The 13,439-nt window shown below is 43.3% G+C and overlaps 1 pseudogene; it reads left to right on the top strand.

Annotated features, from left to right (window-relative positions):
* The first annotated feature begins 483 nt into the window (after positions 1–483).
* On the top strand, positions 484–2,149 carry LOC106724513 (annotated as a pseudogene).
* Positions 2,150–13,439: the final 11,290 nt, after the last annotated feature.

Here is a 13,439-nt window from a genome sequence, read left to right as displayed (position 1 = left end):
AGCTCTGAGGATTGTCCAGTTAAAGTTCCCATTCGTACTTTGCCTCACCTCATAGATAGCACAGTATTCAGCAACCAGTTCAGAAAATCCCTGCGTAGACTCTGGATCTCTCTCTCTCTCTCTTCTCTCTCTCTCTCTCTCTCCTCTCTCTTCTCTCTCTCTCTCTCTCTCTCTCTCTTCCTTTTCTCTGGTATTCTGCTCCAAAAATTCTCCCCATCAGCTTCCCTGAACTCTGATCTCTCTTCATCTTCGCAAGGCAGCTCTGTCCACGGGATTCTCTTGTCTGCTCTGCAGTCTAGAAATAATCTCAACACAGTAGGTTGGAAAATTATATTGTTGCTCTTTGCTGAGGATAATAACCCTGTGGGGCTATTATTTAATGTCTGAAATGGTTTTGGTTTTAAAATATGTTTTATCTGATTTTATTAGTGTTTATGCCAGGAGGGCATGTCTAGTCCCAGTTACTTCATTAATAGACGCAGCATGTCTATTATTCTTTCTACAGATGGAAATAGTCCTTTGACTTCTATGACCCTATTAAAGGTCCTCCTGCCCTTAGAGCCTGCCCAAGAGGCTAAGGAAAAGAGCTTAGGAAGACCAAACTCAAAGTGAGAGGCAGGCGGACATGGGCCCTGAGCATCCAGGCACTCCTCCCAGGACTAGGCTGAAGTAAGGGAGGTGCTAAGACACAACATTTAGGGAAACACTAGCTCAGGTTTACATAAATGCTGCCCCTGTTCTTGCATGACACTGAGAATAAATGCCTCCTTCTACTTCACATCACCTGCTTACACTAGTCCCAGCTCTGCCCTGGGCATTCTTGCTAAGTGTGCAAAGAATGCAATGCCCGGGGTTCTCTTTACTTCGATCATTTCTCAAGGCTGAGTTTGCAGTGAGCAACCTTGAGAAATAAAATAATTTCTTTTCTGAGCAAAAAACAAATTTGTTTCCTCATGTTATAGAAGCGGTAAACACCAGAACGACACCCACCATCGCATCTGCCAGGCCACCCCTCCCGTGACCAGGGATTATGCCGCAGTCCCTGCCGACCACGTGGAGTTCTATGCTGAGTCCAACTCCGAGGGCGCCAGTGCCAACGCCCCAGGGCCTGCCATCCTGGCCTACGCCTGTGTTGCTACCACCAACCCTGACCAGGACGGTGCCAGGACCCACGCACCCGGGACAGCCCCCGCCTCCCAGGAGGAGCACAATACCAGCCCTGACCAGGACGGTGCCAGTGCGGACCCGCCCGGGACCGCCCTTGGTAACGCTGCCATCGGAGAAGACACCCCCAAGGCCATCGATGCAGACCTTGACCCAAAAGCCGCCTGCACCTACCCACCTGGGACAGCCCCCGCCACTCAGGACCACACTACCAACCCTGACCAGGACGGTGTCAGCGCGGACCTGCCCGGGGCTGCCCTCCCCAACGCCGCCCCCAAGGCCACCAACGCAGAAGCTGTCTGCACCTACCCGCCTGGGGCGGCCCGGGCTGAGGCCCATGACACCCTCTCCTCCAGCGCCTCGAAAGCCTTTGAGAAGGTTCGGTTCTTCTTCAAATATGACCCTAAGAAGAAGGCGGAACTCCAGGGCACTACGGAGAGATTCACTGGCCTGTCCATCAGTCCCTATTTGCAGAAGGTCTCGAGGGAATTATCCTGCGTGAACTCACAAATAAGCTGTAGCTCGGCTCTGTCTCCAGGATCAACCACCCCCATGCAAAGTAGTCACCCCCTAGAAAACTTCTCCAACTTCAACAAGGCCATAGTCAGCCACCTTGAACCCCGGGGAGCGGTTCCAGCCCAATGACCTGCTTGAGAGCCACATGAGGCAGGGGCAGGTGTCTCCCCTGGCTCAGTCTCTGGCCAAGACCAAGGGGCTGCGTGTGGCATCGGCACCAACTACTTGGAAAAGCAGGAGCGGAATGTGGATGATGCCACCTTGAAGGTGGGCCAGCACATCATGGTCCTCCAGAGGGGCACCAACAAGTGTGCCAGCCATTCAGGCATGATGCCATGTGGCATGAGAAGGCACATATGTCTACCTCTGCAAGGATCACGTCCTTCCACCCATGGGCCATGCAACCATCTGCCTGCAAAGGGCCACCATTAACATAAGGAAAATTCAAACCAGTAAAGACTTTTTGTGAGTTCATTTGCGCTAAAATGAAGTTTTAGAGGAAGATGTACATATTTATCATTAATTTACTATAAAGCATTGGAGTTTTAATAGAGGACATGGATTTAGGTGTCTTTCAGAACCAGATTTAAGTATTAGTTTCTCCATTTACTAGTTGTTTGACTTTGATGAATTTACTCATCCTCTCTGTCCCCCCAAATGAAGAAAATAATCCCATTTACAATTGCATAAGAATAATAAATACTCAGGAATAAATGTAACCAAGGGGATGAAGTATCTGCATACTGAAAACTATAAAACATTGATATAAAAAATTGAAGAAGACACAAATAAATGAAAGATATCCCTGAGTTCATGGATTGGAAAAATTAATATTGTTAAAATGTCCACACTACCCCAAATGATCTATAGATTCACTGCAGGCCCTATTAAACATTGTGGATGGGTCAGGAAAATTCTCGCTTCATATTACACAGTGTTTTACAAAGTATCATAATTTAAAAAAATATTAGCTTGTAAGAACATATAATAAATAACTTCAAAATGTAATGGGTATTTAATTTTAAAGCATGCCTTTAACATTTATGTAAAACATTTTTTTGTACTCGTTCAATAGAAACTTATCTGTCCACTGGGTAAAGCTAGCAATAAAACTACTGGTCCACAATGTGTTAAGAATCAATGGCATTTTTTCCCCCAGAAATAAAAAACACCACACCAATCCTAAAATTCATATAGTCACCAAAAAATTCTAATAGCCAAAGCAATCTTGAGAAAGAAGGACAAAGCTGGAAGCATCAAATGTCCACATTTTAAACTATATTACAAACCTATGGCAATCAAAACAGACACATAGACCAATGGGACAGAATAGAGATCCCAGAAATAAACCCATGCATATATCAAATAATTGTTTACAGGTGCCAAGAATACACAATGGGGAAAGAATAGACTCTTTAATAAATGGTGTTGGGAAAACTGGATAGTCACATGAAGAGAGCCAAGTGATTGATAAGAGCCAAAGAGGGCACTGGGGAGCAAGGAGTGGTGGATTGGAGCAAGCCCATGGTGATGCCCAAATTAACTATGGAGATCCAGAGCCAATCCTTTTGTATCCTCCTACCATGTATTTGAGTAAGTGGGCCCAGAGTAGTTAAAGGTATAGAACTATGTGGACACTGTTACCTTCCCCAGTAACCAAACAAAATTTGGACCAAGACTGAAGTAAACTTGGGAGTGGCCACCCTTTCCCGGATAGGAATATTAGCTCTAGGCGGACTTAGCTTAACAAAGAGAATAAATTCAATCAGTTGTTGGACACCTGAACAAACAGAATGTTCCAGGGTGTCTTCACCTTCTTTCTGATGTCATAGTTGGGGAAAGGACAGATAATAAGGACTAATGATTATTTGCACTTACTAGTACAACAGATGGAGAGCAGGAAGCTTGGATGCAACTGCCTCAACCCTGTCAGAACTTGTAACTGCAGATCGTGGACACCTGAGAGCATGCGATTTCAACTGTTTCACAGAAGAACCCTTCAGAGTAATGGTGCCCAGTAGGTCATTTCATAAAGCCGACAGCAGCAGAGCTCTGGCTGGTGTGAGGCTATAAGGTCTGCAAGGCCAACTGCTCAGCCCCCTCCTTGTTCCTTGTGGTTGGTAGGGGTGGGCAGAAGGGAGCAGGCATGGAGAGAGCTGGGAAAAGGATGAGGAGGTTGTGGTTCATAAAGAGAAACCACAATGTTGCAGAGCATTTAGGGATTGGATAGTCTTTCCAGGTTTTACATGTCAAAACAATGGTGAATGAGAATGATCAAGAATGAATAAGAGCTGGCTTCCAGGATCCTCCTTAACCATGGTGATTATCTCCCAGCCAAAGTCAACAGGCAGCAGACTGATAAGAGACACATCAGTTCTTCTGTTCACAATTCATTTAGAGCTTTGTCTTTTTAAATGTGGAAGCCAATTTATTCAGACTTTCGGGTTTCCAGTCAGCACAGGGGCATTTGTCCCTTATCCCTCATCCTCTCTGACTTCTCAGAAACAGAGAGGAAAAGGTGCCAAACCAGCTGGTCAGAAAGGTCTGAGTTCACATAGAACCTTCTTTCAAAAGCTTTGGAAACAGAAGCCTGTGTAACTGCATTCACCTGTGGCCAAGCACCTTCAGAGTCCCCATCTGCCACCACACCCCTGCTATGGGCAGCTGCTTCCCAGCTACAGTGGGTGCCAAGCTTCAGACTACAGAGAGGGAAATAAACCGTTACCATTTATCACCTGTCAGAAGTTCAAACTCCACTTGTCCTCAACAGCACAGCCAGACACACAAAAATCAACCACCGGTCAGAGGACAGGAGGACATGAAGGAGAGCCAAGGTGCCTGTATCCCACTTACAGGGAAGAAGACGGGAATGTTAACAGAATGTTTCTAGACTCTCTTCCTGTCCTTGAACTAAACAGGAAGGCGAAGTCTTCCATGTGTGTCGCTCATTAAGAATAAAAAGATTTGGCTGAGGGTCTCCATTCTACCCCGCAATGGTGTGCCTTCCGGAAACTTACTTGATTCTTCTAAAACCTGGTTCCTTCACCTTAGAACAGCGGTTCTCAACCTGTGGGTCGCCAACCTGTGGGTCGTGACCCCTTTGGGGATCGAATGACACTTTCACAGGGGTCACCTAAGACCATCAGAAAACACATATATAATTACATATTGTTTTTGTGATTAATCACTATGCTTTAATTATGTTCAATTTGTAACAATGAAAATACATCCTGCATATCAGATATTTACATTACGATTCATAACAGTAGCAAAATTACAGTTATGAAGTAACAACGAAAATAATTTTATGGTTGGGGGTCGCCACAACATGAGGAACTGTATTAAAGGGTCGTGGCATTAGGAAGGTTGAAAACCACTGCCTTAGAAGGAGGATAATATGAACACCTGCTTCTAGGTTTTTGTGAAGGTCAACTAAGAAATGTGATGAGCTTTGTGCTCTATAAAGCACTGTGTATGTGATTATTAAGAATGGCTAAAGACGTTCTGGAGATGATCTGAGTGTGTTTACCACTTTACATTCCCCGGTCTCTGCTCCTTCCTGTGTATGACCATGTTTGCCCAGTGAGACTGAAGGAGCCAGTGACTTCAGCTCTGCCGGGGATGACAGCTCAATTAGATGACCAAAGGAGGGTGCAAGGTATAGCACAAGGCTTTACAGGTTCATAGGTTGGGGTCCCAGTACTGCCTGCTGCTTACCAGCTGTGTGACTTCTGATACAATATCTTATACAGTTTTTGTATAAGACAGGGCTAATGGTACACACCTTCGAAATAGTTTAAGTGACTCACTGTCTAAACGTCTAGCTTATCATAGTGTGAGGTAAAGATAAGTAAATCTGACGGTCCCAGATCTGTCTCTTGCTTCAACAGTGTTTGGATCAAACAGAACCAGGGACACCCCTTCTTCCAGCCTCCAACCACTCTCCAGCTTCTTATCCAGTCACCACCTTTGAAACCACCTCCGAGACAGGCCAACACACCACAGGGTTTTTTTTACCTTAATTCCTTATTGCCGTCTTATCCAGTCACCACCTTTGGAACCACCTCTGAGACAGGCCAACACACCACAGGTTTTTTTTTTTACCTTAATTCCTTATTGCCAAACAACCATGAGCTCCAAAATTCATCAGAATTATTCCACTGAGATGGAGGCTGCCATCAACTACCTGGCCAGCCTGCATCTGCAGCCCCCTACACCTACCTCTCTCTGGGCTTCTATTTCAACCATGATGATGCGGCTCTGGAGGGCGTGGGCCACTTCCTCTGTGAGTTGGAAAATCGAGGGCTCCAGCGGCTCTGGAGGGCGTGGGCCACTTCCTCTGTGAGTTAGAAAAGCGAGCTCTTCAAGTTGCAAAACCAGCACGGTGGCCGCATTCACTCCCAGGACGTGCTGAAGCTTCCCAAGATGAGTGGGCAAAACTCAGGGCGCCCTGGCCTTGGAGAGGAACCTGAACCAGGCCCTTTGGAGCTGCAGGCCCTGGGTTCTACCCGCGCAGACCCTCATCGCTGTGACTTCCTGCAGAACCACTTCCTGGGTGAGCAGGTGAAACTCATCAAGAAGATGAGTGACCACCTGACTCACCTTTGCAGGCTGGCTGGCCCCAGGCTGAGCGGGAGAGTATCTCTTCCAAAGGCTCGCCCTCAAGCACAGCCAGGAGCCTTTGGAGCCCTCTGCATCCCCCTGGCTTTTGTCTGACCCTTTCTCCGAAACCCCTAGACATTCTTTTAGCCACCATGAGGCCCACTCTCATACATTGGACCAAATGGAAACAATAAAGCTTTTTGCAGAAAAAAAAAATAACAACAATAAGTATAATCTTGCTTGCCAAGTTCACCAAAACAAAACATCTAGAAATTCGTATATGTATAAAAGGGAGGCAGATTTAACAAACTACCATTTCATATTTTTAATTGCTCCAATCTTCCTCAAAATATGCTTAGTACATAGAACAGTGATGGCGAACCTTTTGAGCTCAGCGTGTCAGCATTTTGAAAAACCCTAACTTAACTCTGGTGCCATGTCACATATAGAAATCTTTTGATATTTGCAACCATAGTAAAACAAAGACTTATATTTTTGATATTTATTTTATATATTTAAATGCCATTTAACAAAGAAAAATCAACCAAAAAAATGAGTTCACGTGTTACCTCTGACACGCGTGTCATAGGTTCGCCATCACTGACATAGAAGGAAACCAATAAATAGTCATTTCATTTTAACTGTATATGACCACAGTGGGTCCTCCTAAAGACCCAATTTTTCTTGATGAAAAGTCCCAGGTACATTCCCATCTAGACTACAAGCTCCATGAGGGTAGACACTGCACCTGCCTCATTCATAGTTCTGTCTTCAGTACCCGGCATGATGCCTACTACATAGTGGGTGCCCGGTAAATGGCTGTTGAATGAATAAATTAGTAATGAGTGATGAAATAAAGGCCCTACAGCTCAGGCCCAAAATGCCATTGTCATGTCCAGAACATCTCCCTGTACTTTTCTGGGGGAAGGCTTAGAGCTGTTCACTTCCTTTAGCTGTTGGCAGACAGAAACTGCTAGTTCATCACCCTGGCCCAGCCAGCTGGGCTCCGCCCTCCATGGCTCACCATGGGTTAGAGGGAGAATGAGAAGGGCAACTATAGATCATGTTTCAGTGAGGGGGACAACACTTGCTTCCGCAAAGAAAATATCTTCTTTAGTCACCTTCACCTCAGCTCAGTAGAGTTCCCCGTCAGCCAGCTTTGTCCCCGGACTCTTTCTCCTCGTTCTCAGGAAGCCGGGAGCCAGGGCCCACTCCCTCTTTTCTGGTGTGTGGTCTGAGTTTCAATTCTGTCTGGCAGACAGTATGGAGGACTCCAGGTCAGCAGGGTCATCAGAATGCTAAGCGCAAATCTGATTGATGAGCAAGTGTCAGAGGGAATGAATGGGAGCCTTAATTAATGACTTCTGCCCTGTTTCAAAGAGAGGTTCCCTTACACCCAGTCCTTGCTTTTCTCTGAAGAAGAAAAAAAATGGGGTGGGGTGAGGAACTGAGGAAGAAAAGGAGGGAAAAACACCCCGATAATCCAAAGTTTTCTAAACAACATAAAGGAGACTTCAAAGACAGACATGGTCGGTTTTTTTATGTGCGAGACCGGTTCAGTGATTCTCCCCTCTCTTTGTTTCCATGGACAGCTAGGCTCCATTCCAAAGCTAAAAAATAAAAGGCCACATTGTTCTGAGGGAAGTTAGCCTTTACAAGAAATTTCCTCCTCGCCACTGGGATAAATTAACTGCCTCAGCCCTGGGTGCCCCGGGAGCATTTCACCCAGGATGGCTCAGCAGGCCAGCCTGCCATTCCTGCTCTGCTCACTCTTACCAGAAAACAAGCATAGTCCACCTAGTCCACCCAAAGGGCATGGAAAATGACAGGAGTGTTGAAAGATCACAAGTCATGAGTGTGGGGCCCTCACGACTTGTTTACATCATGTGTAAACAGGTCTGATCAAGGTTCATGTGCAACAAAGAGGCAGCATTAGGTTACAGAAGAATTCCTAGAAGAGGAGGTGCCTAAACTGAAATTTATGTTTGGAAATACTGATATTGGTTTCAATTCAGCATTCAGTATCTGTCACGTACCTGGTTATGGAGCTGGCTGTTGCAATACACTATAAAGACAGTTCAGCAAGTCACTTAAACTCTGCTCTTAGAATCCTCTCCTACAAAGTGGATTTCCTAATATCTACTTCCAGGGATTGCTGAGAAAGCAAAAAAAGGGGGGGGGGGAACAGGTACAATTCTTATATAATACTTGGCATTCAGAATTTAATCAAGGATAGTTTAGAAAAGGGGTGGGGATTTAGTCTCTTCCTGGAGACCCTCCCAGCCTAGTGAGAACAACATGAAAAAACAAGTAATTACATTGTCTTAGTCAGTTCTAGCTGCTATAACAAATTAGCATAGACCGTGTGTCGAACAACATGAAAAAACAAGTAATTACATTGTCTTAGTTCTAGCTGCTATAACAAATTAGCACAGATCGTGTGTCTTATAATCAACAGAAATTTACTTCTCACAGTTCTGGAGGCTGAAGGCCAAGGTCAGCATGCCAGTATGGTCAGAACCTGGGAGGCCCTCTTCCGGGTTACAGACTGCTGCCTTCTCACTGTGTCTTCATTCGTGAGGGCCCCACACTCATGATCTAATCACCTCCCCAAAGCCCCAAGTTGGCAATAGATTGGATGGACATGAGGTTGAGGGCAGAGGAAGAAGTCAAAGATGCCTGAGGGTGGGCATGGTGGCAGGAAGATGGCAATGCTCCAAATCAATCTCATGGGGAACAAGGCATGGCCATTCATTCAAAGCACAGGTGAAAAAGCAGACTGAGTGGATGCATAAAGCCAATCCAATCGTGCGTTTACATGCTTGCATGCTTCTGGAAGTGATGAGCTGTGGGGAGGACATGTAGCTGGCTTTGGCCTACCAGCCTCAAATTATAGCAGACCCCACCTCTGCTGTTCCATCACTTTTTTGAATTACTATTGAAACCCTCATCAGATATTCCTCTAGCAACCTTGACACACTTGCTGTCAGTTTAAAGATCAGAAAGCTGGAACAATGAATAGCCATTTACTGAAAAATTATAGGTTTGTTTTAATTAAGTTAATTAACTTAACTTATTGTGTTTGAGTTAACTTCCAGGGATTCGGGCTGCTGAATTTCATGAAAACACCTGAAACTAGTAAGTCAAATTGTTTTCCACCCTGGCTGGGTAGTTTAGTTGGTCAGAGCTTTGTCCCAATATGCCAAGGTTTCGGGTTCGACCTCCAGTCAATGCACATACAAGAGGCAATCAATGAATGCATCAATAGGAGGAACAACAAATTGATGTCTCTCTCTCTCTCTCAAATAAATAATTTTTAAAAAAATAAATATATAGTTAAATTCAGAATACTCATGTTGTAATGGTGATAGGTAAATCATTTACAACTCTAATGGGAACATTAAAACACAAAAGCATTAAAAATAATTTTAAGTACAGCAGTTTGTTAATGGATACACAATAATTTTATGAGGCCAGCATTACCCTGATACCACAACCAAATGAGGAAAATACAAGAAAAGGAAATCACAGCTCTGGCTGGTTGCTCAGTGGTTAGATCATCGGCTTTCAGATCACAGGGTCCTGGGTTTGATTCCTGGCCACAGGCACATACCTCAGTTGCAGGCTTGATCCTTGGCCCCAGGTGGGGAGCCTGCGGGAGGCAGCCCGTTGATGTGTCTCTCTCACATCGATATGTCTCTCTCACATTTATATTTCTCTCTGTTTTTCCCTCTCTCTTCCACTCTGAAAATCAATGGAAAAATATCCTCAGGTGAGTATTAACAAAAACAAATTAGAAAGGGAAAAGTAAAACTTCCTCTATTTGCAGATGATATGGTAATATATATAGTAAAATCCTAAAAACTTCACCAGAAGACTGTAAGAAGTAATCATCAATTTCAGCAAATTTGAAGGATATAAACTCAACCTTAAAAAGTCAGTTTGGCCCTGACCGGTCTGGCTCAGTGGCTAGAGCGTCGACCTGTGGACTGAAGGGTCCGGGTTCGATTCCAGTCAAGGGCATGTACCTTGGTTTCGGGCACATCCCCAGTGGGGGGTGTGCAGGAGGCAGCTGGTCGATGTTTCTCTCTCATCGATGTTTCTAACTCTCTCTCCCTCTCCCTTCCTCTCTGTAAAAAATCAATAAAATATATATATTTTTTTAAAAAGCTCAAGTTCCTTTTAAAAAAAAGAAGAAAAAAGCTCAAGTTCCTTTAAAAAACAAAAAAGTCAGTTTGTTTCTATACAATAACAAGGAACTATCAGAAATAGAAATTAATAAGTTTATTTATATTAGCATCAAAAACAATAAAATATTTAGGAATAAACTTAACCATAGAATCCAAATATCTATATACTGTAAGAGCCTCATAAAAGAAACTAAAAGAGATACAGGATATATATAAAAGATATTCCATGTTCATGAACTGGAAGAATTAATATTGTTAAAGTTTTTGTATTATTCAAAGCAATCTACAGGATGTAATTTTTTTTTTGCCACACCCAACCAAAATTCCAATGGCATTTTTCACAGAAAAAGAACAAATAATCCTAAAATGTGCATGGAACCACAGAAGACTTCAAATAACCAAAGCATTTTTCTAAAAAAACAATGTGAAGGCATCACACTTTCTAATTTTAAAATATATCACAATGTTATAGTAATCAAAACAGTATGGTACTAGTATAAAAACAAATATATTAACCAGTGAAACAGAATAAAGAGCTCAGAAATAAACCCACACATTATGGTAAACTGATCTTCAATAAGGGTGCCATTTATACACAATGAGGAAAGGGTTGTCTTTTCAATAAATGGTGCTGGGAAACTGGATAGCCACATGCAAGAGAATAAAATTGGACCCTATTTTATACCATATATTAATTTAAACTCAAAATAGATTAGAAACGTAAAAGTAAGGCCTGAAACAGTCCTAGAAAAAAACATAGGAAAAATGTTTCTTGGCATTGGCCTTGGCAATGATTTCTTCGATGTGACACCAAAAGCAAGGGTGACAAAAACAAACATAAACAAGTGGGACTATATCAAACTAAAAAGCTTCTGCACAGCAAAGGAAACCATCAACAAACTGAAAAGGCAGCCTATGGAATGAGAGAAAATATATGCAAATCATATGACTAATAACTGGTTAATGTTGAAAATATTTTTTTATTGCTTAAAGTATTACAAAGAGTATTACATATGTCTCCTTTTTTTTTCTTTTTTTTTCCCCCCCCCTGGACAATCCTCCAGCCACCCCTCCCCCCCAGTGTCTTATGTCCATTGGTTATGCTTATATGCATACATACAAGTAATGTTGAAAATATTTAAGAAACTCCTTCAAACAGCAAAAAACAACCCAAATTAAAAATGGGCAAAGGCCTGAATAGACATTTCTATAAAGGAGAAAATATTTAAAGATCATAACATTAAGAGTTCAATTAAAACACAAGCCATAGAGATATGTGCTTGCAACTTTTCTCCACAAGAGTTCCTTAAAAAAGTTAAATTACTACAGAAAATATTTTGAATGATTTTTTTTTAAATATTTTTCAAAATGATGGGGCATAGCTAGGATCATTTCTGGATGCAATGGAGAAAAACTAATTCATTACAAACAATAGGTACTTTAATCACTGGATCATAATGCTTTCCTGAAATACATGAGAAAGACTTGAATAGAGAGCCTGAGGAAGAGGGAAATAAAAAAATAAAGGAAATCTGAGTCTCAGGCTGGGGACAAGAGGAGCTGGCAGTTCTATTTACTGAAACAAGAAACACAACAGTCCACTCACACCCCTCTGTGTGTGGAAAGTTCTGTCACATCTAGACTGCTATTACTTGTCCTTTCTCCTTAATCTGCTTAGATGTCCCACAGCACTGTCATTCCTCAAGTCCCCAAACCAAGTTCTCATTTTTCCATTCCCCTACATCCCCTTTCTACCCTCAGTTGATTGGACTTGACCCTGGAGATGACAGGAGTCAGTGTTTTGTAACCACCAATTCAAGGGCAGGGTTTATGCAGATGTATCTGTAATCTCACACGGTGTCTACCACAGGCAGGTACTCCATACGTGCATATTGAGTGATAATTAGAAATGCATTTATGGTGATAATGACTAAACCATTTGAGACTTTTTTTTTTTTGAGCAAGAAAATGATTGAAGATTTGTATTTAAAAGGATTACTGTGGCTGCAGTGTGCAAAATCTCCTGTAGCAGGTTTTCTCAACTACAGCACTCCTGATATTGGAACCGGTTAATTCTTTGCTCTGGGGCTGTCCTGTGCTTTGCATGGTGTTTAGCAGCATCCTTGGTCCCTACCCACTAAGTTCCATTGGCACTTCTCTCCCCAATTATCACATCCAAAAATGCCACTCATGATTTTGTCAATGTTCTCTGGGAACCAAAATTGCCCTTGGACGAGAACCACTGTCCTAGAGGGAAAAGAAGGTAACGATCAGTCAGCCCATTCACTGGATAATGTTATAGAAGGAAGAAAATTATACTTACATTGATGAAAATGTCTGTGTGCTGGGATTTCACATAAGGTTTCATATTTTAAAAAGGGATATGAGATAAGAGAGCCCCACTCCCACACCACTTGCCCCCTGAAATCCCTTCAGGGTTACCTGAGGTCAAGCTCCCAAATGATTAAACCCTAGGACAGACACCATCCCTTTCCCTGGCCCCACTTGAGTGCAGTGAAGTCTAATTCCCACGCCATGTCAAAGAGGAGTGTTTGACACTGCTTCCTGGATATTAATTTGTTATTCTAGAGAGGCCTCCAAATCAATGTCCAGTCAGTTAAGGATGAACATGCAGAGGTTCTTTGACATAAGCTCCAGGACTTGGGTGTCGTCTTCCTTTGTCCAAGCCCTCAGCCACCTGTGGAGAGCCTCTCCCTGGAAACTATACAAGAGCTGGGCTAAAACCTGAATGCCGGAGCTGGTCTGTTTTTCTGGTGAGGCCCAGCTCAGAGGGCCCTGGCAGGTACCTGCACAGTCACTCAGCAGCCTGGGGACTTGGTTTGCTCTTCTCTGCTCCCACCAACACCCGCTGGTTACTGCTGGTATTAATAACATAAACAGCAGGAGGTTTCGCACCAGAATCAGGGCTGTCTGGATAATTATCTAGTGGCCAAGGACTAGTCAGTA

Source organism: Myotis brandtii, unplaced genomic scaffold (genome assembly GCF_000412655.1).
Source record: "Myotis brandtii unplaced genomic scaffold, ASM41265v1 scaffold86, whole genome shotgun sequence".
Classification (NCBI taxonomy): Eukaryota; Metazoa; Chordata; class Mammalia; order Chiroptera; family Vespertilionidae; genus Myotis; species Myotis brandtii.
Note: the sequence above shows the minus strand (reverse complement) of the source record. Positions and strands in the feature narration are given on the sequence as shown.